The sequence below is a fragment of the Neophocaena asiaeorientalis genome, unplaced genomic scaffold (assembly GCF_003031525.2).
Source record: "Neophocaena asiaeorientalis asiaeorientalis breed wild unplaced genomic scaffold, Neophocaena_asiaeorientalis_V1.1 scaffold299, whole genome shotgun sequence".
NCBI classification, from domain to species: Eukaryota; Metazoa; Chordata; class Mammalia; order Artiodactyla; family Phocoenidae; genus Neophocaena; species Neophocaena asiaeorientalis.
This window is the reverse complement of record NW_020172626.1, coordinates 725,651-733,084: the sequence shown is the minus strand read 5'-3', so window position 1 is coordinate 733,084 and position 7,434 is coordinate 725,651. Positions and strand designations below refer to the sequence as shown.

At 35.6% G+C, this 7,434-nt stretch overlaps 1 pseudogene; it reads right to left on the bottom strand.

Moving 5' to 3' along the window:
* Nucleotides 1–354: 354 nt before the first annotated feature.
* Nucleotides 355–1,561, bottom strand: LOC112395680 (THUMP domain-containing protein 3 pseudogene; annotated as a pseudogene).
* Nucleotides 1,562–7,434: the final 5,873 nt, after the last annotated feature.

Below are 7,434 nucleotides of genomic sequence, written 5' to 3'. Positions count from 1 at the left end.
ACCTCTGACTTGTGTTTCCCAGAGCAAAGCTGTTCAGGTCACTTTCTTCTGGTATTTACTATCAAATTCCTAAATTATAACACATATTGCTGTTTTGATTCTTTCAATATTAATATGTATTGACTTCACACTACGAAACATGAGGATTTCATTCTCTTATATACCCATTCCTCCATTCACCTAGTGTAGTCATTTTTGGTTAATAATTCAATTTGACATTAATACTGTCATATAATAATCACAGCTGAGCCATGTAGTCGTTGATGAAGGAAACATTTCCCTGTACAACTTTTTGCTTCCCTGGCTTCAATCAATGCCTCATACATGTTTAATTTATTTCTGATGTACCTTCCACTAATTCGTGTAGTGTAGGCAAGCTGGATAAAGGTTCCAATTTCTCTTCTTGGAGTCCATCCTTTTTCAAAATAACATTACAATATATCCACAGAGCCAGTTTGCAGATATCCCATTGAACAGCATCGTTGGGCAAGCCCCAGTGTAGTTTGCCTTCTTTTTTTTTTTTCTTTTTTTAGTTTGCCTTATTTAATTTGGCTCTTTGTCAATAAAAATTAGATGTAATCGCTGCTCTAATCATAGCCACTGGTATATTGGATTATTATTACCAACAACATAATAACAGTGAGATCATTCAGTGGCCCTCTCTATTGTTTTGTGTCTCATCCATACATCAGATCAACTATTGTATCAGTAGGGTGAGGGGAAGAGAGCTGGAGCATCCCATAGGCAAGAGAAGATCTGAGAGTTGCAAATCCAAAATGTGTGATATTTCTTTGGTGGAGACTCTTCTATCAATGCAATACCCACAGTGATCTCATTATCATGGATATTCAAAAGAACACCCATATCAAAGTTGGTCATGTCAGCCTTCCACTTAAAATAATCTTGAACAGTGCCCCCAAAATCTCTTGTGGTCTCTAGTGCAGTAAAGCAATGTTTCTCTTCTACCCTGTTGCGTGTGACTCTAAACTTCAGCACTTGAGAATCAGTTTCTTCTTTTGAACTTAAGGCATTGTTAGTAAATTCTTTTTTAACGTCTCTCTCAACTATTTTGTCTCCTTGTCCATTATCCATCTTCCTTTTACATGAATTCTGATTTATCTTTTTACACCTTTTTTTTTTCTTGAAACTGGCATCAATTTTCCATACTTTCAAAGGATTGGAGTGCAGGAGTTTCCCAGTCAATTCTTCAAAATCCTTTAGAACTTCCTTTTTCTCCCCCTTTGAATTAGAATCTTTAAACTCCTGAACAACCACAAGTAAGTTATCAACTGATCTCAGACAATGAACCTGAGCCAGACTTTACATTGAAACGTCAAAATATATCTTGCCTGGTCTCTGCTGATTTTGCATGATGACCTGAATTTCTTTCTCACTTCATCTGCCCCTGTTTGTTCAAAACCAGTGGGTACAGTCACTCTAATAGTGACCTGGAGATGCTCACGTTCACTCTGAGGCCACTTTCTGTCACTTGAATAGATCTCTGGTTTTCATGAAAGTTCACATCCAGGAGTTGGTTAGTGGCTTCTTGAATGTCGTACATGTTGGCAACGCTTCCAAGATCCCTAATATAGTCTTGGCTGCGAGCACAGACCTTTCCAGCCCTGGCATCCTGCAGGCCCAGTGTACCCAAATGCTATGCTTTCTCTTCTCTCTAAAGATGTTGGTTATAGCACTTTAGATTCTGAAAAAAATTTTAAGCAAAATTTTGAAACATATAGCAAAACTGAAAGAATTTTAGAGTAAATGCCAATATACCCATCACCTAGATTCTTGGATTAATATTTTATTACCGTTGCTCTTTCATGTATTTATTCTTACTTTGATATGCCATATGGTTTTATGCATCTTAGAGTAAATTGCAGACAACTGTATTCAGTAAGCACTCTTGCCACAGACTTCAATATTTAAGTATTTTTTCCTTTGATGTAAAATTTACATACAATCAAACGCACAAATGTTGCTGAGTTCTAAAATATGCAAATACTTGTAAATATAATGCAAAGCCTATCATGATAGAACATCATTCTCATACCAGAAAGATCCTTTATATCCCTTCCTAATCACCAATCCTAAAACCACTTCAGAAGAACCACTGTTCAATTTTTTTTCCCACCATTGATTGATTTTGACTGCTTTAGAACGTCATAAAAATAAAACAGCGTAGTATATACATTTTTTTGTCTGGATCGTAGGTTAGTAAACATGTATTTTACTCAAAAATGCTAGATCTTTTGCTAAAATAGCTGTCACATTTTACATTCCCACCAGCAATATGTGAGTTTTCCAGTTGCTGCACATCCTTACCAAAATTTGGTATTGACAGCATTTCTAATTTTAGTCATTCTGATGTGTGTGTCGTGGTATGTCTATGTAGTCTTAATCTGACAACTAATGATGTTGAGAACGTTTTCATGTGCTTGTATCACGTGCGTGTCGATGTGTATGTTCAATTCTTTGCTCATTTTTATTGAGCTGTCTTTCTATTACTGAGTTGGAGTTTTTTATATACCCTGCATCCCAGTCCTTTGTCAGATATGTGTTTTGCAATATATATTTTCTTCAAATCTGTGGCATGCCCATTCAAGCTATTAATGCTGCCTTCTGTTAATTGGTTTTTAATTCTGCCAAGTCTAACTTTTCAGTTTTTTCTATTATGGTTATTGCTTCAGATTTTAGAACTTTGCTTCCCCACAAATCACAAAGATATTATCCTGTGTTTCCCTTCAAAAGCTTTATGGTTTTATGCTGATTATTCAGTTCAAAGTCTTTTCTAATTTCTTTGCTAAAGAAAATAGAGGGGCTTTAAATCATTTCAGTGATTTTCCCTGATGTTGCATCATTATTGATTTCTAGTTTAATTGTTATGCTCAGAAAACGTATCTTGTATGCTTTCAATTTTTTACATTAAGACTTGTTGCATCTTCCAGTGTATGATCTATCATATTGAACATATCACGTGTGCTTGAAAAGAGTGTATATTCTGTAGTTGCTGAATGTGGTGTTCTATAAACATCATTTAGGTCAAGGTGGTTGGTAGTTTGTTCATATCCGTCTATGTCTTCACTGATTTTCTTTATCTAGTCCTATCAACTGCTAAAAAAGTGTTAAAAATTCTTCAACTATGACTGTAGAATCATTTATTGCTCCTTTCAATTCTATCATTATTTTATTAATTTTGAAGCTGTTCTGAGAAAAACACTTATGAATATTATGTCTTCCCGACAAACTGACCCTTTTAGCCTTATGAAAAAACTCTATTTCCAGTGCTCTTAATTCCCTCCTGAAGTTTGAATTTTGACGCAGTATTATTTCCCCTCAGCCTGAAGAATTCCCGTTAGCATTTCTCAAAGGGCATATCTGCTGATGACGAATTCTCTTTTCCTTATCTGAAGTTGCCTTTATTTAGCCTTCTTTGTTTTTGCTGAATATATAAATTTGGGTTGTCAGATGTTTTTTCTGGTCTATCAAAACTCTAAGTATGTTGTTCCATGACCTTGTTCACCTATTAGAGTATGTTGTTTTTCTCTGGATGCTTTCAAGATTTTCTCTTTATTTTTAGTATTCAGTAATTTTATTGTGATGAGCCAAAGTTTGGTTTTATTTTAATTTTTCACATTTGTGTTCCCTGCTTATTTTAAAGCAGCTTAATGAAGTATAATTGGCATACCCTAATCAGCACATATTTAAGTGTACATTTAGATACACTTTGACATACATGCTCAGGAAACCACCACACAATCAAAATAATGAACGTATCCATTACCCTAGAAAGTTTTCTTCTCTTTATAATTTCTCACACCTTCCGTCTCATTCACAAGCTCATTGATCTGCTTTCCAACACTATACATTACTTTGCATTTCCTAGAATTTTATGTAAACGAATTTATACAATGTGTCCATCTTTTTGTCTACCTACTTTCAGTCAATGTAACTATTTTGTGATTCATATGTTACTGTATATATCAACAGCCCGATCCTTTTCCTTGCTGAGTAGTATTTTATTGTATGGATATACCACATTATGTTTATGCATTCACCTGTTGAAGAACATCTAGATTGTTTCCTCTTCAGGGCCCTTACAAAGAAAGGTGCTATAAACATTCATGTACAATCTTTTCATCGTTCTTGGGTAAATACCTAGGAGTGGAATGGTTGGGTCATTCATATTAGCCAGATGCAGAAGTCATAGCCATTATTTTTCACATATTTTTTCTCTCAGTCTGTTCTCCTTCAGTTATACATGTATATTAGACATTTCAGTATTGCCTCACAGATCCCTGAGGTGCTCACCCTTTTTTCTCCTCTCTTTTCCTTCCACTTCCTCAGATTAGACAAATTCTACTGCTTTATCTTCAAGGTTACTTATCTTTTCTTCTGCTATCTCCATTGGGCTAAATCTACTCAGTAAATTTTAATTTCAAATTCTAAAATTTTCATTTAATTGTATTCTATCTTTTCATTTACTATGAGTACACTTTGCTCATTCAGCATAGCTATAAAAATCCACTTTAAGATCCTGTATACTGTTTCCAACACCTGGGTCATTAATGGGTGGAGTCTCTATTTTCTTTTGAGAATGGGTCGTATTTTCCTATTCTTCTTTGCTGAGTAATGTTGCATTATATCCTCATTATCATGAACTCTATGATTTAGAAAGTCTAGGTTCTGCCTTATTCCTTCAAATAGTGTCAAATTTTGTTCTGTAGGTAGTTAACTTGGTTGATCTCATACTGGATTCTGTGCTGCTTGGATTCTGTTTCACATGTGCATGCGTAAGGGTCAACCAGGTATCTTTTGCAAAGCTTAAACATAGCATTTGGAGATCCCTCTCCCTTGCTCTCACCTTTTTTAGGATTTCCCCTTCCCTCTCCAGAGTCTCTGATAGCTCCAAACTCTGTCCTCTCTTCTGGCCAGAAAGACTACCTGTTTTCTTACTTATTGTTAGTCACTCAATGTGGTGACAACTTCAGGCTGCTCTTAGGCTAAAAGCCATTTTAAAAGGTGGGGGGGGGGGTGTCTTCTTCCAAATGTCATCTCCCTTCCAGAATCTACCTACTTTTCTTCATTCGTTAGTGTCTTGAGGTAGTTGTTTCTCACATGTTGTCCAGAGTTTATAGACCTAATATACAGGAAGTTCAGTCTAGTAGGAAATTACTAGGGTACCACACAGGAAGTGGGGCCCCCAGTAGCTCATTTTTGAAGTTTTCTACCACTCTCTGCATTCTCTCTGTTTCCTCTGAAGATTTTCTCCTACTGATTTGTTTGGGTCCCTTTCATGTTAAAACCTTTCTTAAACGTCTGGTGATCCTTGGTTGTACTTTCATTTTTAACAGTGATGCACTAAAAGGCAGAGTAAAAGGTCCACCCTGGTGGCTGTAGCTTCCTGAGTGGCTGACTTTTCTTAAGGACAATCTTGTTGAGATTTCCTCATTACTTTGACGGGATACCCTCAAACATGCATACCTACGGGCCTTTTCCTTTGGATGGGTCCGTTATATAGTCAGATACCCCCATATCATTTTCACACTGAAAATATGTTAATTAAGGTAGTTGTCAATCATATAGGTAGAGATCTTTAATGAAATTCCTTTTTCAGGTGTGTTGCGTATACTTTATTTTATTTTACTTTTATCTCAGGCTTTTCTCAGTGAACACTTGCTTAATGACTGAATTAGATATTTCAGTTTAATTAGCAAAACCAAAACCAAACAAGCAGAAACTCCTCAAAATCCTAAAATTTTGTTTTAAGTGCTGGATGGTATGATATTCCAATTACCTTTATTTTCATTGGAACTTTATTTCATCCTCAGTAAGAGAGGCTCTTCTTTCTCATGTGAATCCTATGTTACAACCATACCAAACTACTTACCTTCTGTCAAACAGATCTTAGTCTTTCATAATTTCATGACTTTACACAATATATACTTTCTTCCTAAAATACCCCCTTTCTTTCTCTATTTAGTTACAAAGCTTCTACTTTCCTTCATTATTCAGCTCAGTGATCTCCTCTTCTGTGAGTTCTTCTGACTTATCCAGACAGACTCATTCTGACTCATCCTTTCTATATTTAACTGAAACAGTGCACTTACCTCTATTCATATACTTACTTTTTCTCTTCCAATAATTTTGTTTATATGTCTCTCTTACTGGTTTGTGAATTCCATAAAGGCAAGGACACATGTTACTTTTTGAAACCAAACTTACCAACTGATAGCATCTCTATTAATGGCCACACAGATCCATATCAATGGCATTCTATACTCTCTTTGTAGTAAGATTCAGATTGCCCCAGGAGAGACCTTATACTTTTAATATAGAATAGCATTTAGTTAAAAAATGAATACATATGTGTGTGCATTGTGTATATATATGTGTCATCAACATTTTAAGAAAGTATTAGCTGAAGCTATTTTATATTCAAGTATTTAAAACTCTAAGTTATGATAATTTAGAGTCTCATTTGATAAACTTGAATGCATGCATTATAGGTAGGATAGAGTCTGTTACCCTTTTGTCTACTATGATTTCTGTTGTGGAATTTAATATGAGAGAGAAGATGTGTTCTGTAATGAATTTGCAAATTGTTTCCATTCTGAAATACTGTGTATTCGTGTGTGCAGGTGTCAGCTGGATAAATACATATAATAGCTTTTTAAGTAGTTGATTTTACACAGTGATGGACTTGGAATTACTACTTATAAAATAATCTGTGGTGGCTTACGTTTCAATTACAAGTGGCAAACTCCAGACCTGGTATACAGAAGGAGCCCTGAGTGGTACTTTTTCCAGATCTTCATGTTTGAAGGAGAATCAGCAGCTGTTGTGCGAATCTACTGAAGCATTAGGAAAAAATATTCTCCAAGTAAATTTGGCTTAAAATTCCGTAGAATCTTTTGAGGATTGCAAATAGATGCAATACTTCATAGCTACAAGGAACTAGACTTGAGATCCCGAAAATAAATAAAAGTGAAATTATAGAGTCTATGCTTTAAATGTATCTAGTGTTAGTTTCATTACACTCAAGTGAAATACATCTCTGAAAATAGGTATGCCACCAGTTTCCTCACCCCAATGTGAAGAAAATGAAAATTTAAAACCATGAGAATGTTTACATAACCATATGGAATGTAGAGAATCAAAGAAACAAGAAGAAAGGATAAAATGTGATCAAAGCAACTGTAACATGTTAAAGTTTTGCATTGGCAAAAGTATGCATGTGTGGTAAGTGCAGGAAGCAGGAGTGGGAAGTGTGGAGTCCGACTGGAGTGGAGTCTTTAACTGCAACCCCCTTTGGCGTGCACTGCCTGTGCACCCGGTCTGATGTGGGGTCTCTCAGCTAAGGACTTTGTAATTGCCTATGGTTGGACCTGAAAGATCACATGCAAAATTCTGGCCTGGAGCCAGCCTGCCCAA